This window comes from Haemaphysalis longicornis, unplaced genomic scaffold, assembly GCF_048455015.1.
Source record: "Haemaphysalis longicornis isolate Haplotype H1 unplaced genomic scaffold, Haemaphysalis longicornis Haplotype H1 scaffold_90, whole genome shotgun sequence".
Taxonomy (NCBI): Eukaryota; Metazoa; Arthropoda; class Arachnida; order Ixodida; family Ixodidae; genus Haemaphysalis; species Haemaphysalis longicornis.
Window position 1 is genome coordinate 965,097 of NW_027526461.1, and position 20,864 is coordinate 985,960.

A 20,864-nucleotide genomic window follows, 5' to 3' on the forward strand; every position below is an offset into this window, starting at 1 on the left:
GACGGTCATCTACTAAGCGAGTGTTGGCCATATGCGACCGTTGTCCTACGCGATCGAGCGATTCGGGTTGGTGCGTTACACATACAGTAAGATGCTTACTCTGTGGAAGGTACACGGACAGAACCATGTTTGTCCGCTGGAATAAAACCTTAGTCCTTCTAATTTCCATTAGGCTAATTAACTAAGAAGTATTCTCAATCGCAAATGACAAACAAACGTGTTTTGTTTCATGCACTCATTGTAATGCCCCTAGCTTCCCCTGTCATCCTTCTTCAAAGAGTGGAAAGCGCTGATTTTCTTGTCACTGTCTGAAAGGCATTTCTTTGTGTTTTTTTTTCTTTTTCCGTGAGTTTGTCGCTTGAGTAGGCTGATTAGGTAGACATGAGTGGTTTAGTTAGTTCGCTTTCACATTTTAAAATAATTTAACTCTTCTGTCTATGCTGAAATTTGTGTTCCTCGGGTAGGGGCGCTGTATTACAGACTCTTACAAATTGTTTATTTTACAATCAAATAAAATGCCGGAAATGGCCATTCCACTCCACACCTTCCAGGCACTGCGCTCGAACATCTCCGATTACACATTAAAAATCCTGGTCGATTCCTTCGCTGCATTATTCGTTCTCGTAACCGCTTTTTGGAGGAAAAAAAATTCTGTCTCTTACAGGAATTCGAATATCGCGACGGTGACGGAAACCTACCTGGCAGAAAAAAATTCGCGAAAATAACATAACGTACAGAGCGCGCCAAAAAAAATTCTAGTTGACAGAAAAACAGCTGCGCTTTCTTGCTACAGCTCATTAATAGCTGCCAGTGTGTCTTAAAATGTGCTTTTCGGTGAAACAATGTGGCGTTTCTCGGTAAGATTTAGACAGTTCGTATAGCTGTTAGATATTTTTCAAGGACAATGCAGCTGCATAATTTGTTGAAATAATTAAAGGTAAGTGCGGAAAAAAATATGGAAGTCTAAAGGCGAGTTGATTCAAAGCGTGTAAACACATTAACCTTGAGAAATTTGCAAAATTTCTCATGTTCACGCACATTATCGCACTGTGTGGCGGTCCATGTAGAAACACAGGATTGGGCGCATTTAAAGGGATGTACAAAAGGCATTTATTTCGGGAACTTTAATCAGAGTACTTTTGTTTTAACGCAAAAAGTATTTTTTTATATATTGAGTAGCCAGCAATGACGTACATGCATACCAGCGATCACGTACATGTACGTCATGGACCATTTTGAAGGTGTTTGTGGGGGACACACATGTACGCCATTGACCCTGAAAGGGTTAAGTATGACGCCACCTGCAAATGGCGAGGGCTTTAAGCAGACCAGAGAAGGATTAATGTCAACAATGGTATGCAACGTCGACAATGAAGACTGCATGAGTACCCGCTGTCCGGCGAGTCCGAACAAAGATGCCCTTCTAAGCAAGCATTTTGGAAAAAGGACTTCCACGTTGAACACTGGATTGCAGCTGCAGCGCTCGCAGCAGACTAGAAAAAATAAATTTCAGTCCTAGCCAATTTTCGCAAAAGTCTTTAGTCTTAATGAAAGAGCTCAAGATGCATCACTTGAGGAAGCAATCAAAGTATCCGAGATAATTGTACGTTTGTTATAAAGTTTTATCGATAAAAACAATTATCATTTTATCGTGCGCGAAGCTTCCCGATCGTAACTGTGGGGAATTATGCAAGCCACGATGCACATTTTCTTGACACAGTATCGTCCAGAACAGAATTCGGACCCTTGTGTGAAATCACTTGGCGCGATTTCGCACTGCCTCGACGATACGACGGCGGCCGTGGCTACATTTCAAGTCGAGGCGCTAAAAGTTCTACAACATGGATTTTATGCTGCGCGATAAACCTATTCTTCCGACGGTGCATCAGCGCAGTAAAAGCACAAAAAACATTATCTATATTCGTGTTACCATGCAAATTGATGGAATTTAACGGCTGTGTGGAACTTTTTTGCAAAGTAACATGGAAAGAGCGCTTGCGACGATGTTGACGGCACCGCGTTGAGCGCCGTTTTTAGAGACCTTTCTAGGGACGGACGCTTACACACCATCAGCTTTTTACATGGGCGGAAAATAACATCAAAGGTATATTCCTGCTCTGGGTGCCAGAAGAAATGGCTGATTAAAAATATATTAGCAGTGGCTTAGCTTGGCTATTCCAGGATATACTTTGCGTGGGATAAGGTTCAGCTGGTCATTCTTGGCTTTCCTGGTTGTCTAGGATTAGCTTGATTATCACGCTTACTGCTGCTTCAATGACACACACACGGTATACGCATTATGTGACGTGTATTTATCAAGCGGCTCCGGCGCAGCGTCACCAATCGCCCCACAGCTAAACTGGTTCCACAGGCGCACGCCAGTGTAGTTGCGATGCACGAGCCACCGTTTCCACACCCGGCCACCCCTCGCATGACCATCAAGTGGACCGGGCCGCCACGTGCGGAACGGAGTTCGGCGAAGACGCTTAACGCACGGGGTGTGTGAGAGACGCCGGGCAGCGAGCAACGTTCTGTGCGCCGCGTGACGTCACTGCTCCTCGCGCACGCGCAGCACGGCTCTCCAGGAGCCACGCGAAACTGCTCAACCTCGGCCAGAGTATCTCACGCTACAAAAAATACCAACTGTAAAAAAGGTTTCAGTCGACAATTTCCTTGAAAGCTACGCGCACCTTCCACCATTTCGTAACATCATCGCTGACAACTGTCAATCCTTGGCGCATGTGTTACTCTGCCACCCAAACTTTCCAAGGGGAAAAGCGCTACGTCGGTGACCCCGGTTAAAACTGGAGACTCCTAAATGCACGAAAGCCGGCCTGGAAACATATTGTCACGTGGCAGCAGAGGCACTGTTTGCAATAAAATGTATCAGCGGGTACATACAAGCCGGTAGCTAAGGCAGCTCCAATGTACGACGCACAGCACGCGTCCGCAGAGCTCTGAGCGTCTTCGTCTTCTTTCCCAAGGTTATGTATCAGCTTGGCTTCCAATCAGTGCGTGGCGCGTATCCCTAAAGGAGAGGTTTGCCATAACTAAACACCTCGCTAATCTTGGCTCCATCGTTGCGGTCCTTTGACAAGGCACTACAGCCCGTGACAATATGTTCATTACATCTGTTACCTGAATAAACGCAGGGTCGCGAAAGTGATTTAAGAGCTGCAGCTAATCACCCGCGGGTGACGCACCCAACGGAAATCCAGTAGCAGGCAGCCGCACTCCTGGAAGCCAGCTAGCCACGTGAGAACCCAAAAGGCGTGCGGACGCCGCATCTCTCCACTTCCTCGGGGTATTAAACGCCGAGCATTTCAGTAACTCACGATGTCACCCGCGTTGACGGCCGTAGTCCGCACCGCACCCCTCCCTACTATACAAAAAAAAAAAGAAATACTATCTGGCGCCAGGTTTCGATCCCTCGATCCCGCGAATGGAACGCAATGTACATGGTGCTCTAACCACTGCGCCACAAAGCCGACACATTTGGGACGCTATGAACGCGCCTTATATCGTTGACTCATTCAAATTACTGCTGACGAGCGCTCTCTCGTCAGCAGTTGCCACAAGTGCAACAACATTAACGTAACGCAAACTACTTAACGTCGTGCGCCCCCGGAAATGCTCTGCATTTGATCGCGCCCCTCGCGAGGGGGATGTTTCAATGCGTCTTCCTACTGGCCAGTACACTCGTCGCCATCTGTCGGATGTTGTGCGAACCCTCTGCGGCTGATGGCGCGCGATTTGAAACGACATTTGCATATGATTAAACTGAAAGGCTCTCCAAGAAAAACAAATACCAGGGCCAGAGTTTCTGTAGTGGATGTAGTATTTGGGGTGGCACGTTTTGCTGCAGCTGAAAAAAAAAGGCAAAACGCATGAAAGCAAAACCCTTTTTTTTCTGTGAAGTATAAGCGGACTTACAGTCCGCTTTACTGACCACTGACCGGGATATATATATATATATATATATATATAAAATGTGGTTGTTCCCTCTTCCATAGGAACCGGTAAAACACGAAAGTGAAATGTGCCTTCACAGGAGCAGTTAAATGTTTATTGTGCATCGATAGTACTTGCACGTCGCTATTTATATTTCGTCGCTATGGCACCGTTAGACGCATCAACATTAGACACTGCATTGCACGCGTCGGAGCACTGCGTAAATCCGACTGAAACCACAGGCGCTCGCAAAATGTCCATGCGAACGAAACCAAGCGGGTTGTCAGCGAATCGTTTGGTGAACACACGGTCCGCTGCATTGAAAGGAGCAGCAGACCATATCATGAGCGCGACATCCGCAAGTCGGCTTCTCCGCAGCTTACTCTGCGCGTCCCCCGTACACGTAGGCGCTGGCATCGAGGCGCCAACTCTCGGCGCTCATTAGCGCCATAATGCACTACTTGATTTGCCTCTCCTAGGTGGCAGCACCCTCTGAAGGGAAGGCGCGTTTGTCGTACTATTCCCGCGTCTGTTCATAGCGCAGTCGGGAGCGCGTTTCGTACCTCCCGTTCCGGCGAAAAAACGTTCGTGGCTCGAATCCCAGCGCCGCCTCGTCAATCGAAGTTTTTCTGGCGATGTCGTTTCCGTGACGGATATGACGTCAGTTAGATCTCGGTGGACCCCGGCATAAAACACTTTCGTGTTAAAATATTTTGCGACTTATAGCAAAAAGTACTCGGATAAAACCTTCCGAAACTAATGCATTTCGCACACCCTTTCAGATGAGCCCAAGCTTGTATTTTTAAATCAAAAGTGTTTTATTCCGAGATACACAAACATTTGAGTGACGTCATATCCATCCCGGAAATGACGCCAGTACAACGAAGCAAGCGGCCTATAACGGGTGCACCCCTGCACACAGGGTCTTTTTGCGGGGAAGCAACCTTTAGAACCAAAGAGAACGTTATACTTAGTGTTGTTCATTTTCGGGTTTTATATTTTAACATGAAAGTGTTTTATGCCGGTATACACCAAGATTTCACTGACGTCATGTTCATCACGGAAATGACGCCAGTACACGTTTGCCGAAGCGACCGGTCAGCAGGATGCCACGTGCGAAGCACACCCACAAAACAGCCACCGACCCGCAAATCAAGCTCAGCTGCAGATTTCGCTGCATATTTCCCTTTCGTGTTTTACCGATTCCTATGGCGGAGAAATCAATCTCAATTTTTTGCATGGATCGCCACTCACTGCGATAAGTGCCTGAACATGAGCAATTTTACGATTTATTCAAAGTAATGGGCTTAGCGGAGTGAAAGTACTCGCTTTTCGATTACCACTTTTTTCAGCACTTACCTTCAACAATTTCAGCATATTATTCGGCTGCATTGTCCTTGAAAACTACCTAACAGCTGCAAGAACTTTCTAAATATGGCCCGGGAATGCCGCATTGCTTCACCACATAGCACCTTGCGATACACATTGGTAGCTGTTAATGCGTTGTAGCAAGGAAGACCAGCTTATTTCTATTTACCGTGCTCCGTACACTATTTTGAACGTGACATTAAACATGACATCATTTAAAATATTTCTTAATTCTCGTATAATTTGCTTCGATATAGTTTCGACTACTAAAGCAAGAGTTACAGCCGTTTTTTTTTTTTTGTAACCATCTGAAATCTGCTGAAACAGCGGAGTTCTGGGTTGTCTTTACGAAGATTCCGTTCAGCTTCGGGTTGTTTCTTGCCCGTAGCGTTAGAGTCGTCTTAGCAGCTAAATGTCGTATAATTTTATTTCCGGATAGTTCCGATAAAACACGAGCTACAGCCGTTTTCTGCAACCATAGACACCATCAGTAGACGGCCATGCAATGAATGCAGACGGGCATTCTGTAACGTTTACAACCTTACTGTGAAGTAACTAACTGAGACCACTGAATTTAACTCGGTGTAATGATGGAGTCGCCGCAGATGTTAATTTCACTATATTTTTTTTCCAAGGTGCGTATATTAGATTAAGAGCTACAGCGCATTTCACACTACCTCTGGAACGATCCCGTGCGATTATTTGCCGCCGCGACGCAATTTGGGTTACACTTTAATGCAGGACGGCTTTAATGTAATAAGAGCCCGGCGCTTCACAGTGCAGCCAGTTCACGTAACAGAGCACGTAACGGGACACGTGGAGCTTGGCTGAAAGAGTTTTGGAGGTGGAGAGGGCGGTAAACACCTCACGTGCGTTTATGGGTCACTTTCTACAATTCGATGCCACGGCGTGTGGGCAAACCAGTTGCTCGCACAGACTCGTTCCGTCGATAGCTCAGTTGGTAGAGCGGTGGACTGTAGCGGTTCGTCAACGATGCGGATATCCATAGGTCGCTGGTTCGAATCCGGCTCGACGGACACTTATTTTGCGGGCTCGCTCTTTTTTTTTTTTAATTTCCTTACAGCTAAATTGACTTTGACGCGTAATCCTGCGTGATAATACGAGATTATGCACTTCATGGGTGAACCGCGAGGTGGCTGGCTGGTGACAGAATCTGTTCGCCATGGCTTCGTAATGTTATTTGGGAGGGGGCGTTCAGCACATTCCCGTTCAACTGCCGCCCTGACCCGTGTTTCCCCTGCACCTGAACGCTGATTTCTTCCTCCTTTCTTGTCAACTGAGCATGATCAGACATACCCAGCTTTCTCGCTCAAAAATTACAACCTCTTGGGAACCTAGAAAAACCACTTTAGGAAAATGATATTTGGCATAAAGCTAGAAGTCAACGTGAAGATTAAAACGCTAAAAGAACATTTCAGGTTTCTGAATATTTTTTTGTGTAATTTGCTATCAAATCTAACTCCCCATGCATTTCTATGGGATAGTTCCCATGGCTCAGGAACCCAGTCGCGCAAAGTGTGCGACTTGAAACTGTGCACAAAGCAAGTATTCACCCCACATATTAGCTGTGCAAAATAACTTTTTATTTCGGTAAAAAATTGCAGAGTAATCACTGTTGAAAGGACTGCCATGAGCGGGAAAGCTGCACATGAGTGTTTGAATCGTACGAGGGATCAGCGAACCAGAAGAAAAATTCATTAAAAACAGGACAACACGCCTTCTTCTCAACTGCCGCAATTGGGTATACATGCGCGTTCTTACTTTATACTTTCTTAACGTCATTTTCTGTTTGTGAGCAAAGCGCAAGGAAATGAAGAAATAAAACTGACCACGAGGAAGTCGGCAAGGAGAGGCGCTACTGACAACTACATTTGATTTAATTAGGCACTGATATCGGCACACGTCTCTGCTTTCCTGAAATAGAACCCCCCCCCCCGCACCCCCCCCCCTCCTCTCTCTCTCTCTCTCTCTCTGAAGAACAGCGTGTATTCGTCAATATTTACGTGTTTTTGTACCAGCACACACTTGACTAAGGACGGATTACACGTGTATTATGTTCACAAAAAGTCATCAAAACGCTTTATTCAAGCGTTACTCAAACTGACAGGCGTGTGCCACTGAAACGTCGGGAGTCTGCGTTCGTGATAGGTATCACGCTTCTTCCTTGCGCTATATCGGCAAAAGCGATGGTAGCACAGATATGTCGTGCGTAGTTGTAAACTTTTAGATGCGACTGCATCTCATTCACTCGCCTTGTCCCTCCATACGGCGTTGTTGTCCGTCCACACCCCTCCCCCTACACACACAAAAAAAATAGGTAGCGGCGCCCGGTTTCGATCCCACGACCCTGTGGGCCGAACGCGAGGTACATGGTGCCCTTCCCACTGCACCACAAAACCGAGACAGAATCAAATGCTACGAACGCGCCTTATATCCTTGACTCATTCAAACTACGTCAAGAAGCTACTGATACAACGCATGATGGGGCAATGATTAACACTTGCAATAAAAGAAAAGAAGCTCCCACTTACAGCAACAATGATGGAGTAAAGGTCGTTGCGACAGCGAAGCCCCAAGCATACCACTTAGAGAGATTGACCAAGATTGGCCAATAAACCATAATAATAATCATAAAACATAATAATCATACGCGTTCCCGACACGTTTCACGCGATTTCAGAATCAATCCAACCGAAACACCAAGTGAACCCCACGATGCGTTGCATCTACACAGGGTTCCCCTCGCGGGGAGGTGGGCGCAATTTTTCACAGGTCACTTTCGTGCCATCCTCATGGAGGGAGAGAGAGGGGAAACGATGCTAACAATAATCAGACAATTTACATTCAGATTGTCAAGTCAATTCGCTGGGCTTTGCATCATACCGATGTGAGCTATGAGGCAAAGTTATATTTAAAAAAAAATACGGGGGATACTTGGAACTTTTCAAGAATGGGAAGGCGGTAGCCTAGTTGTACCTTTGATCTGCTGTTGAACTTTCGGTGAACTTTGCTGCGTCGTACGTAACCATTTGATCAGCCCCCTGTACAGTCCTCCAAAACTCTTCATTTCGCTCGCCGTCGTCAGGAGCCTCCAGTTTGCCCCCGTCCGTACTTTCACCTGCCTAGGTGAAATTACTCTCCTTGAGCATTGCTGTTTTCCTTTCCCGGCGCCCGCTGCGTCGCCCTTTCTAAGAGCCCTCTTCGGACCCTACTTCTGCCCTGTTTCCCTTTGTCGGCGTGTGATCCCAGTCTCGCGCTGCTTTTTAACACGAAAGTGTTTTATTCCGGGATACGCAAACATTTGAGTGACGTCATATCCGTCACGGAAACGACGCCAGTACAACGAAACAAGCGGCCTGTAACGGGTGCACCCCTGCACACAGGGTCTTTTTGCGGGGAGGAAAACCTTTAGTACTCAAGAGTACGTTATACTTAGGGTTGTTCGTTTTGGGGGCTTTATATTTTAACATGAAAGTGTTTTATGCCGGTATACACCAAGATTTCACTGACGTCAATTCCATCACGGAAATGGCGCCAGTACACCTTTGCCGGAGCGACCCGCCAGCAGGACCTCGCACGCCAAGCACACCCACAAGACAGCCGCCGACGGGCAAATCATGCTCAGCTGCAGATTTCCCTGCACATTTCACTTCCGTGTTTTACCGATTCCTATGGTAGAGGAATCAATCACAATATTTTCTGTACCGGCCCATTTTCTGTGTCTCAGAAATTACGACACAATCAATGAAACATAAAGTTCTAAGCCTTGGCCTTAAAAATAAAAATTGGTTCCTTGTCCTAAAGCCCTTCCTGGTTCCCTCAATCCTTCCTTCTGCGCCATTGCTACACCAGCTAAGAATAATGCTGCTGCGATAAGTCAGAACATTTTTTTTAATTAATGCGGTCGTGTGCAAATCCATACAGTTCATTATGTTTGCATGTGTTTATTTTGCGTATGTTTTTTTTTTCGAGAACGCTTATCTTCACTAGGAGTGCACTAACGCGGTAGAAGGACGCATTTGTATTGCTTAGATTGTTGATTCAAATCTGACGTCACGCCCACGTTCATTCAACAAATTTTGCAACGATAACGTATTGTAAATTTGTACGTATTGTACAATACACCCAATAGACAACACGTGCATCATAAAGGGCATAAGATGGTGCGAATGGAATTTAGTAGGAGGAGCTTACACGAACATTCCTCCCAACACGCGAGTTAGAAATAAGACAAAAATGACACTAAACGAACCCGATACTTGTCACGGGCGCCTTTCGTTACTGTATATATTGCAAGAATATATATATATATATATATATATATATATATATATATATATATATACCGAGATCATGAGGTTCGATGGGCCAGTATAAAAATAGTGAAAGAAGTCGACTGACACGTTTCCCGTTTTTGTTGCCAACAGTTTCGGAGTTAGAAACTCCTTCTTCAGGGCTGTATTTTAATTTCTCACATTGCGCCTTTATACAAAAACTTCTGTGAGGGAGGGTTACTTCCCTCATCCCTACAGGAGAGGTCGCGGGTGAGGGGTGTTTCAAACAGTTTGAGCAAGTGAGGCATTCCGATTGGCTAGAAAGGTGGAAGGTGAGGGAAGGGGAAAGAACACGGACGAAAAGGCAGCACGAAAAACGTAACAAGAGGCACACAAGCAAATACAAGATCAAAAACAAGAGTGAGTCCTGCGCGCTCCGCAAATGGTGTAACAATAGTCAGCAGGAAAGGAAGAAGAGCAGAAAGAAAAAAAAAAAAAAAAAAGGGGGGGGGGGGGGAAATGAAGGGAGACGGACATAAGATGGCGGCACAGGCATAGATCTTCGATTCGGTCAAACTGCAAGGTCGCATGCATGCACGGCCCGCCAAGTCAACACATGGTCCCCGCGCCATACTCGGAATTTCCTGTCTCATTTTCGGTTTTGTTTTATTACTGGTTAAACCTACAGCAGCTCTGGTCCTGGCGCCACTTCGACGAAACCGAGTGGTGCGGCAAAGCCTTGCTACGCGGCCAGCGAGCCGCGGAACAAGTAACACTTGGATTTGGTTTCGTTTGCGGCGCATTCTTCGGCCGTTTGTCTATCAGTGGTGCGGCGGTCATAATTCAGGGCGCCGTGCGTCGGCGGGCCCGAGGGGCGCGCTCACAGATGTTCAAGGTCACTGATGAGACGGTGGTGGTTGCCGAACGGGCGGGGAAGGGGGGGGTGTGGGGGGTTAGGGCGTTCTACCTGTTTGTTTTGCTTGACTTGGTCCCTAAAGCGGGGTTTCCTTTTTTTTTTTTTTTTTTTTCCTTCTTGCTTTCTTTTTAAGTTGTATGCACGGTCCTGGTTCTGCGTTCACCCCCTCCAATGCCCGAAAGGTCCAGATATTTCCGTCTAAGGCGCAGCTTTTTGTCGCAAGAATGAGAGGCGGCCCGGGTCCTCATTGATGCCATGGGTGAATGCCTGGAATTTATGTATAAAGTAGGACTCCCTCTGCTCGCGTTCGAGGGAAGAGCGGAAGCCGGACTGCAGGAGAGTGATTCTGATATGCTCAATGGAATGGTCCGGCAGGCGCATATGTTTGGAAAATGGTAGATCCGGCTGTGAGGTGACGTGGGATTTGTGGTTGTTGAATCTGAGTCGGAATGCATTCTCGGTCTGGCCAATATAGTCCTTGCCACACATTTCGCAGTGCAGTCTGTATACGACGTTACTTGAATCACAGTCGAGGCTTTCTTTTATTCGGAAGGAAAATTTGGAAAAGTTAGATTTTGTCGTGTCGGTTAGGGTGATGAGGGGACAGATTTTGCAGCGCGTTTTCCCGCATGGGCGGCAGCCTGAGTGTTGTTTCGGGATCCCAATTTTAGCCTTAACAAGCACATCTCTTAAGTTCTTGTCTTTACGATACACTACACGGGGTGGTTCGGGGAAGATAGCTGACAGGTGCTCACTTTGTCTGATCATGTTGAAATGCTTGCTCAGTATGTTGTTTACTCGTGGCATGTTCGCCCCGTATGTTAATATCAGGTTGGTCTGGGGTGTTTCCTTTTTTTGTGAATTGGCTTTTGACAATGCTGACTGGCGGTCTGTTTGGCGGGCCCGGTTGATTGCGTCATCAATTATATTTTCTGGGTAATTTTGATTCAGAAGGATGTTCTTTAGATTTTGCGAGTTTCTGTCAAATTCTTGGATATCAGAACAGATTCGGCGGTATCTGTATGCCTGCGAGTATGGTATTCCAACTTTGCAATGTCGTGGGTGGTTGCTGTCAAAATGCAGGTACTGTTGGCGATCCGTGGGTTTTTTGTAGACGGTGGTCGCGAGGGAGTTGCCATGTACCTGAAGGGTTACATCCAAAAAGTTGATAGTATTTTGAGATATGTCGTGGGTGAACTTGATTGATTGATGGAGGCAGTTAAATTTTGAAATGAAGTCGAGAAGGCTCGCTTTGTCGTGGTTCCATATCATGAGTATGTCATCTAGAAAACGCCTGTAAAACAGTGGTTTCTTTTCTTGCTTCTCAATGAAAGGAGTTTCCAATGATGCCATAAAAATATTGGCGTAATTTGGAGCCATCTTGGTTCCCATCGCCGTGCCACTGATCTGAAGGAAGTGCTTTTCGTTGAATTCGAAGTGGTTATAATTTAGTACAATGGTTAGAAGCGTTGCGAGAGTTTCGCTCTCTATGTCTATTGATGGGTTGTCTAAGCCAGTAAATGCTGCCACGGTCGCTGCGATGCCTTCAGAGTGGGGAATATTTGTGTACAATGAACAGACGTCCAGCGTCACCAGAAAACACCCTGGTGAGATGACGATACCAGCAATTTCCTGCAGGAAATGGCTGGTATCTTTGATGTAGGACGGGAACGTAGGGGGGATGTCCTTGATTATGTGATTAATGAAACTTGAAATTTTTTCTGTCACCGTCCCGTTACTGGATACAATGGGTCTGCCCGGGTGGTTGTTCTTATGTATTTTAGGTAGCAAGTAAAATCGACCAGGGACAGGATGTTCCGGTGACATAATTTTAACCATCGCGGCAGTTATATTACCTTCCGTGACAAGAGATTTGAGGGTGTTGTGAATTTCACTTTCATAGAATTTTGTGGGGTCATTTGGTAGCTCATTATAGAATTGTCTGTCGCTTAGTTGTCGCATTCCCTCTTCCAAGTATTCAGATCTGTCAAGTATAACAATGGCTCCCCCCTTGTCCGCTGGTTTGATAATTATGCTGGTGTCAGCTTGAAGGGAATTTAAAGCTGCTCGCTCTTCTACTGACAGGTTGTTTCGCCCGGGTTGGTGCTGTGCATATGCCCGGATTACATCCTTCTGTACAGCCGCTATATACATATCTAAGTGCTGGTCTCGTCGGTCTTTTGGTGTCCAGGATTTGTTTGACGCACCAGGCAGTTGTGTTTTTGTGTTGGGGCGGTCATGGAAGTATTCCCGGAGACGCAGATTACGTGCGAATGTGTCCAGATCCTGATATAGTTGGAACTCATTGAAATTTCCGGAGGCTGGGCAGAATGTCAAACCTTTTGAGAGAAGTTTTTCTTGAGCCGGGGATAATGTTTTGCTTGACAGATTTACCACGTTCATTTGTTGTGCACTCACGGGGCGAGATATAGCATCGGGACGTGGGGTGATGCTTACGGGATGGGTTGGTTGCACGGGGTGGAGTACAAACTGGGGGGAAATGTTATCGCGTTGCAATTTCTTGATCTTTTGTTGTGATATTTCTTTCCTCTTTGTCGTCTCAAAGTTTTTAAGTTCCTTGCATTCTAAGTCGGATAGATTCGATTTCGACCTCTCTAGAATTTCGGCATCTAGAAGCTCCGTGGCCCGTCTTCGGCTGTGCTGCGAAACAATCTCCGTGAGACCCACCGACGCATCGGACAGCACTTTCTCCCATTTCGTGATTTCCTCCGGATTAAATGTGCACATCGAGGGTGTGCAGGCTAGACGAAGGCCTTTTGGTGCGGCGTTCTGGTTGACGTATGTTTCCAAGTGAGCAGCATGCAAATCAAAGCGAACACGCTTGTCGATTAATTTTCTAATTGACAAAAAAGAGGGGGACCATGCATGATCAGGGCGAGCCGTACCTGTCTCCACTGCAAGTCAATTCTCAGCCTCCCGGCTTGGTTGCGACGCCGCCTTCGTGGCCAGGCGTGTCATGTAGCGGCGTTCTGGGACGGGCGGGGCTCGGGAAGGCGTGGGACGGGGCGGACGTTGTGGACACGGCAGGCACGGTGGGCACGGGGGACAGGGGGGCAGGCCGGCCGGGGGAGACGCTTGGTCATGGGTGTCCGTTTCTTCTGTTAGTCGAGGCGCGGAGGCCCAACGCGGGCGATGATAGCGCAGGCGCTCCTTAAAGTGTTGCGCCAGGACCGCGACGCCCTCGAAACTCGCGTGCAGCCCGTCGGCGGCGAGGAAGCGCCAAGGGGGAAGTGTCAGGAACCCATGGTCTATGTAGAAAATCCGGGGCCCCAGTACTCCCCCACGGCACAGCTGTCGAACCTCCCGGGCGTAGCGCTGGGCCTCCGCGTTAAACCAACGAACAAAGTTCCGGTTGGCACCCCCTCTGCGGCGGTTGGGGGCGCGGGGAAGAGGGAGGCTGAGAAGGATGGTCTTCATCTCCGGGCGACGTTGTCGTATCCGCTCCACTGTTCGCTTCAACTCCGCCACCGCTGCCGCCGATCCGCGCCGGGCTATGTCCACCGTACCCACGTGTAGGACAAGGGTCTCCACTCCGGTCGGCAAGTACTCCAGGGTGGCAAGGACATCCTCGAACATCGCTCCGCCGTAGGACACAAATCCGGGTGCAGAGGTATTGCTTGGGTCGAAATGATTGAAGACATGTCGGATGAGTGAATCACCAACAATTGCTGTTTTGATTTTGAATTTGGGAAATCTCCGGGACAGACGTTCAGTCGCGGGTTTGCTGGCAGCCATAGTAAAATATCGAGATCATGAGGTTCGATGGGCCAGTATAAAAATAGTGAAAGAAGTCGACTGACACGTTTCCCGTTTTTGTTGCCAACAGTTTCGGAGTTAGAAACTCCTTCTTCAGGGCTGTATTTTAATTTCTCACATTGCGCCTTTATACAAAAACTTCTGTGAGGGAGGGTTACTTCCCTCATCCCTACAGGAGAGGTCGCGGGTGAGGGGTGTTTCAAACAGTTTGAGCAAGTGAGGCATTCCGATTGGCTAGAAAGGTGGAAGGTGAGGGAAGGGGAAAGAACACGGACGAAAAGGCAGCACGAAAAACGTAACAAGAGGCACACAAGCAAATACAAGATCAAAAACAAGAGTGAGTCCTGCGCGCTCCGCAAATGGTGTAACAATAGTCAGCAGGAAAGGAAGAAGAGCAGAAAGAAAAAAAAAAAAAAAAAAGGGGGGGGGGGAAATGAAGGGAGACGGACATAAGATGGCGGCACAGGCATAGATCTTCGATTCGGTCAAACTGCAAGGTCGCATGCATGCACGGCCCGCCAAGTCAACACATGGTCCCCGCGCCATACTCGGAATTTCCTGTCTCATTTTCGGTTTTGTTTTATTACTGGTTAAACCTACAGCAGCTCTGGTCCTGGCGCCACTTCGACGAAACCGAGTGGTGCGGCAAAGCCTTGCTACGCGGCCAGCGAGTCGCGGAACAAGTAACACTTGGATTTGGTTTCGTTTGCGGCGCATTCTTCGGCCGTTTGTCTATCAGTGGTGCGGCGGTCATAATTCAGGGCGCCGTGCGTCGGCGGGCCCGAGGGGCGCGCTCACAGATGTTCAAGGTCACTGATGAGACGGTGGTGGTTGCCGAACGGGCGGGGAAGGGGGGGGTGTGGGGGGTTAGGGCGTTCTACCTGTTTGTTTTGCTTGACTTGGTCCCTAAAGCGGGGTTTCCTTTTTTTTTTTTTTTTTTTCCTTCTTGCTTTCTTTTTAAAGGGAAGGTGAAGCGGTTTTAGAATTAAAAGAAAAGTTGACTAGCAGCGAGTACACATTGAATAGTTCATGTGTACGAAATATTTTCGCAATACATGCAATAGAAGCGGCGCAATGAGCAAACAAAAGTGGCCCGATGCCCCGCCCCCATCTCGCCGCGCGATGCTGAAAGACCGAAGAGCGCGGGCGAAAACCGGCTGAAAAACGTCATACCTGGACTTCCGGCCGGATCGGCCGCCTCGGCCATGCTCTTTTCGCCGTGTTTCCTTGTGAATGATGCTTGTTGTTGTTGTGGTTGATAGCACTCATTTGTACAATTTTTGTGTTCAAAAAGTGTGCACGAACGCCAAATGAGGCATACGTTATCATGCCGTATTCCTAAGCAGAATAATGCCACGCCTGGATGCTTGATAACATACGGAAGCGACAGCCGAGGTGGCTGTGCTTGATGACAGAGAATATACTACACTACGTTAAATACTTTGTAAACCGCTCCAATGCGTTTTTTTTTTTTTTTTTTTTTGATGCGACGGACGTGAATGTTCACATTAGATTCTAGATTTAGGAAGGATGGGGAATACTGCTGTACTTTGGCCGGGGATGTTTCGTTCCATTCCAGAAACCAAGTCACATTTGTTCAGGAAATACTTGTTTCGTTAAACGCGTCGGTTTTCTTTCCCTATGGGCTCAGGATAGTGTTCAAAAAAACAATTTTTTGGCGATACTAAAACAAGGGGCCAATCCTGATAGAAGTTCTCTCCCAGCTAAGAGGAAACAGTATTCCTACAAAGTAAAAGAACCAAGACAACCAGATTACTTATTTTGGAAGTATACATGTCACAATAAGGGGATGTTTGTCTGGAATTAAAAAAAAAAACACCACTCCGAACCACCACCGTGCCATAATTTGTATTGACTGGGGGGCCTAATTTTTTGCCCAAGATTCCGTGTGGCTGCATATTATAACCTGGCAAGCACTTGTTGTCACTGAACCTCAAGTGTGCTCCAGTGATAGTCGGTGATATATATAATGATGATACTAAAAAAATTAGGAGCGAAGAGTAAATATACGGCCTCTGTCCGACTAGCGCGGTAAATGCTTAAATCTAGAAATGCTTAAACAGGCCAACGATTCATTATCACAAACGTTTGGTGATTGTTACCTAAAGTAACGTAACTACAACGTAACTGCCTTGTCCGACTGGTCTGTTAATTATAACGAGGTGACCGTAATATTGTAGCAGAATGCGCAACGCACAAGCGAAAATCAAGCCCTACTACAGCCAATAATGCTGAGCAGGCACTAGTATGCTGCAGTGTTTTCAGAATAAATGCATGTGAAGCAGTAAGACGCCACTCATCGAAGTGCAGCTAGCAATCTCGGAGGCGCCGTAGCGCCGCCGCCGAAATGGCGCGCGCGTGTGGGTCTGTGTACGGGGATGAGTAATGGGGCTGGGGTGGCGACAACGAACAAAGGAAATGCGGAAGCAGAGTCTGCTTGTTGTTTTATGCGTGTACCGGCAAGATGTGTCTCGCATATACGTTTAAAGCGCATGAACGCTATTTTTTCGCGCAGTGCACGTGCGTGCTTTTCGCTGGTAGATTGTTTATAAAACGCCCATTAATCTTCGGCATAAATGGTTTTGTGTATATAATAAGAAACAGTTAAGGCAGTACCTAATATTAACATAAGGTATAAAATCCCCCTATGCTGGTTGCTCAATTCAAAAATATTTTGATGGAACCCACTAGTCGACGTCACAGTCACTGCTTTGGGGTTCTCTGTCGTGTAAAGCAAATTTAAGCTCCAAGATAACTGAACCAACAGCACGGGAAATTATAAAACAAACTTCCAGTCATGTGCCAAAATTAAACTGCAAGCTAAATTGCCGCAAAGGCAACCGTGCGATCGTGCGCAATGCTTCCGACAACCCGCGCGGCCGAAGGGTGTCCTCCTCTGACGTCATGACGGGCGCAACCAATCAGGGGCGTCAAAAGACGAAAAGCGCGCGTCTTTCAAACGGGGCCGCGCTTTTTGCAAGATAAATGCCACTTGGACTCATGTACGATAAATTTCAATGTGATATTCGGAATCAGCGCGCAAGAAACTATATTACTGTTAATCTAACTCAAATTTTTTGGAAAGCGCTTCAGCTTCCCTTTAAGTTGTATGCACGGTCCTGGTTCTGCGTTCACCCCCTCCAATGCCCGAAAGGTCCAGATATTTCCGTCTAAGGCGCAGCTTTTTGTCGCAAGAATGAGAGGCGGCCCGGGTCCTCATTGATGCCATGGGTGAATGCCTGGAATTTATGTATAAAGTAGGACTCCCTCTGCTCGCGTTCGAGGGAAGAGCGGAAGCCGGACTGCAGGAGAGTGATTCTGATATGCTCAATGGAATGGTCCGGCAGGCGCATATGTTTGGAAAATGGTAGATCCGGCTGTGAGGTGACGTGGGATTTGTGGTTGTTGAATCTGAGTCGGAATGCATTCTCGGTCTGGCCAATATAGTCCTTGCCACACATTTCGCAGTGCAGTCTGTATACGACGTTACTTGAATCACAGTCGAGGCTTTCTTTTATTCGGAAGGAAAATTTGGAAAAGTTAGATTTTGCCGTGTCGGTTAGGGTGATGAGGGGACAGATTTTGCAGCGCGTTTTCCCGCATGGGCGGCAGCCTGAGTGTTGTTTCGGGATCCCAATTTTAGCCTTAACAAGCACATCTCTTAAGTTCTTGTCTTTACGATACACTACACGGGGTGGTTCGGGGAAGATAGCTGACAGGTGCTCACTTTGTCTGATCATGTTGAAATGCTTGCTCAGTATGTTGTTTACTCGTGGCATGTTCGCCCCGTATGTTAATATCAGGTTGGTCTGGGGTGTTTCCTTTTTTTTGTGAATTGGCTTTTGACAATGCTGACTGGCGGTCTGTTTGGCGGGCCCGGTTGATTGCGTCATCAATTATATTTTCTGGGTAATTTTGATTCAGAAGGATGTTCTTTAGATTTTGCGAGTTTCTGTCAAATTCTTGGATATCAGAACAGATTCGGCGGTATCTGTATGCCTGCGAGTATGGTATTCCAACTTTGCAATGTCGTGGGTGGTTGCTGTCAAAATGCAGGTACTGTTGGCGATCCGTGGGTTTTTTGTAGACGGTGGTCGCGAGGGAGTTGCCATGTACCTGAAGGGTTACATCCAAAAAGTTGATAGTATTTTGAGATATGTCGTGGGTGAACTTGATTGATTGATGGAGGCAGTTAAATTTTGAAATGAAGTCGAGAAGGCTCGCTTTGTCGTGGTTCCATATCATGAGTATGTCATCTAGAAAACGCCTGTAAAACAGTGGTTTCTTTTCTTGCTTCTCAATGAAAGGAGTTTCCAATGATGCCATAAAAATATTGGCGTAATTTGGAGCCATCTTGGTTCCCATCGCCGTGCCACTGATCTGAAGGAAGTGCTTTTCGTTGAATTCGAAGTGGTTATAATTTAGTACAATGGTTAGAAGCGTTGCGAGAGTTTCGCTCTCTATGTCTATTGATGGGTTGTCTAAGCCAGTAAATGCTGCCACGGTCGCTGCGATGCCTTCAGAGTGGGGAATATTTGTGTACAATGAACAGACGTCCAGCGTCACCAGAAAACACCCTGGTGAGATGACGATACCAGCAATTTCCTGCAGGAAATGGCTGGTATCTTTGATGTAGGACGGGAACGTAGGGGGGATGTCCTTGATTATGTGATTAATGAAACTTGAAATTTTTTCTGTCACCGTCCCGTTACTGGATACAATGGGTCTGCCCGGGTGGTTGTTCTTATGTATTTTAGGTAGCAAGTAAAATCGACCAGGGACAGGATGTTCCGGTGACATAATTTTAACCATCGCGGCAGTTATATTACCTTCCGTGACAAGAGATTTGAGGGTGTTGTGAATTTCACTTTCATAGAATTTTGTGGGGTCATTTGGTAGCTCATTATAGAATTGTCTGTCGCTTAGTTGTCGCATTCCCTCTTCCAAGTATTCAGATCTGTCAAGTATAACAATGGCTCCCCCCTTGTCCGCTGGTTTGATAATTATGCTGGTGTCAGCTTGAAGGGAATTTAAAGCTGCTCGCTCTTCTACTGACAGGTTGTTTCGCCCGGGTTGGTGCTGTGCATATGCCCGGATTACATCCTTCTGTACAGCCGCTATATACATATCTAAGTGCTGGTCTCGTCGGTCTTTTGGTGTCCAGGATTTGTTTGACGCACCAGGCAGTTGTGTTTTTGTGTTGGGGCGGTCATGGAAGTATTCCCGGAGACGCAGATTACGTGCGAATGTGTCCAGATCCTGATATAGTTGGAACTCATTGAAATTTCCGGAGGCTGGGCAGAATGTCAAACCTTTTGAGAGAAGTTTTTCTTGAGCCGGGGATAATGTTTTGCTTGACAGATTTACCACGTTCATTTGTTGTGCACTCACGGGGCGAGATATAGCATCGGGACGTGGGGTGATGCTTACGGGATGGGTTGGTTGCACGGGGTGGAGTACAAACTGGGGGGAAATGTTATCGCGTTGCAATTTCTTGATCTTTTGTTGTGATATTTCTTTCCTCTTTGTCGTCTCAAAGTTTTTAAGTTCCTTGCATTCTAAGTCGGATAGATTCGATTTCGACCTCTCTAGAATTTCGGCATCTAGAAGCTCCGTGGCCCGTCTTCGGCTGTGCTGCGAAACAATCTCCGTGAGACCCACCGACGCATCGGACAGCACTTTCTCCCATTTCGTGATTTCCTCCGGATTAAATGTGCACATCGAGGGTGTGCAGGCTAGACGAAGGCCTTTTGGTGCGGCGTTCTGGTTGACGTATGTTTCCAAGTGAGCAGCATGCAAATCAAAGCGAACACGCTTGTCGATTAATTTTCTAATTGACAAAAAAGAGGGGGACCATGCATGATCAGGGCGAGCCGTACCTGTCTCCACTGCAAGTCAATTCTCAGCCTCCCGGCTTGGTTGCGACGCCGCCTTCGTGGCCAGGCGTGTCATGTAGCGGCGTTCTGGGACGGGCAGGGCTCGGGAAGGCGTGGGACGGGGCGGACGTTGTGGACACGGCAGGCACGGTGGGCACGGGGGACAGGGGGGCAGGCCGGCCGGGGGAGACGCTTGGTCAAACTGTTTGAAACACCCCTCACCCGCGACCTCTCCTGTAGGGATGAGGGAAGTAACCCTCCCTCACAGAAGTTTTTGTATAAAGGCGCAATGTGAGAAATTAAAATACAGCCCTGAAGAAGGAGTTTCTAACTCCGAAACTGTTGGCAACAAAAACGGGAAACGTGTCAGTCGACTTCTTTCACTATATATATATATATATATATATATATATATATATATATATATATATATATATATATATATATATATATATATATATAAGCAGTAGAAGAAACTTCTCGAGGAGCCAGAAGAAATATTTGAGAAGATGACGCACGACCGTCAGTCAACCATAACCTCATATATATATATATATACATATATATATATATATATATATATATATATATATATATATATATATATATAGCGATAACACAAGAATACATCCTTGCAAAGGGTGTTTTATTGTTAGTTGC

The 20,864-nt window shown here is 46.8% G+C and overlaps 1 protein-coding gene and 1 non-coding gene across 2 annotated transcripts in view; one reads left to right on the plus strand and one right to left on the minus strand.

The window, feature by feature from the left end:
* Positions 1-20,864, minus strand: part of LOC144154757 (tetratricopeptide repeat protein 8-like) — a 171,007-nt gene that overhangs the window by 114,331 nt on the left and 35,812 nt on the right. The gene's annotated exons all lie outside the window — the stretch shown is intronic.
* On the plus strand, positions 6,263-6,356 carry Trnay-gua (transfer RNA tyrosine (anticodon GUA)). The gene is made up of 2 exons: positions 6,263-6,299; positions 6,321-6,356. It is a non-coding gene; the product is annotated as a tRNA-Tyr (tRNA).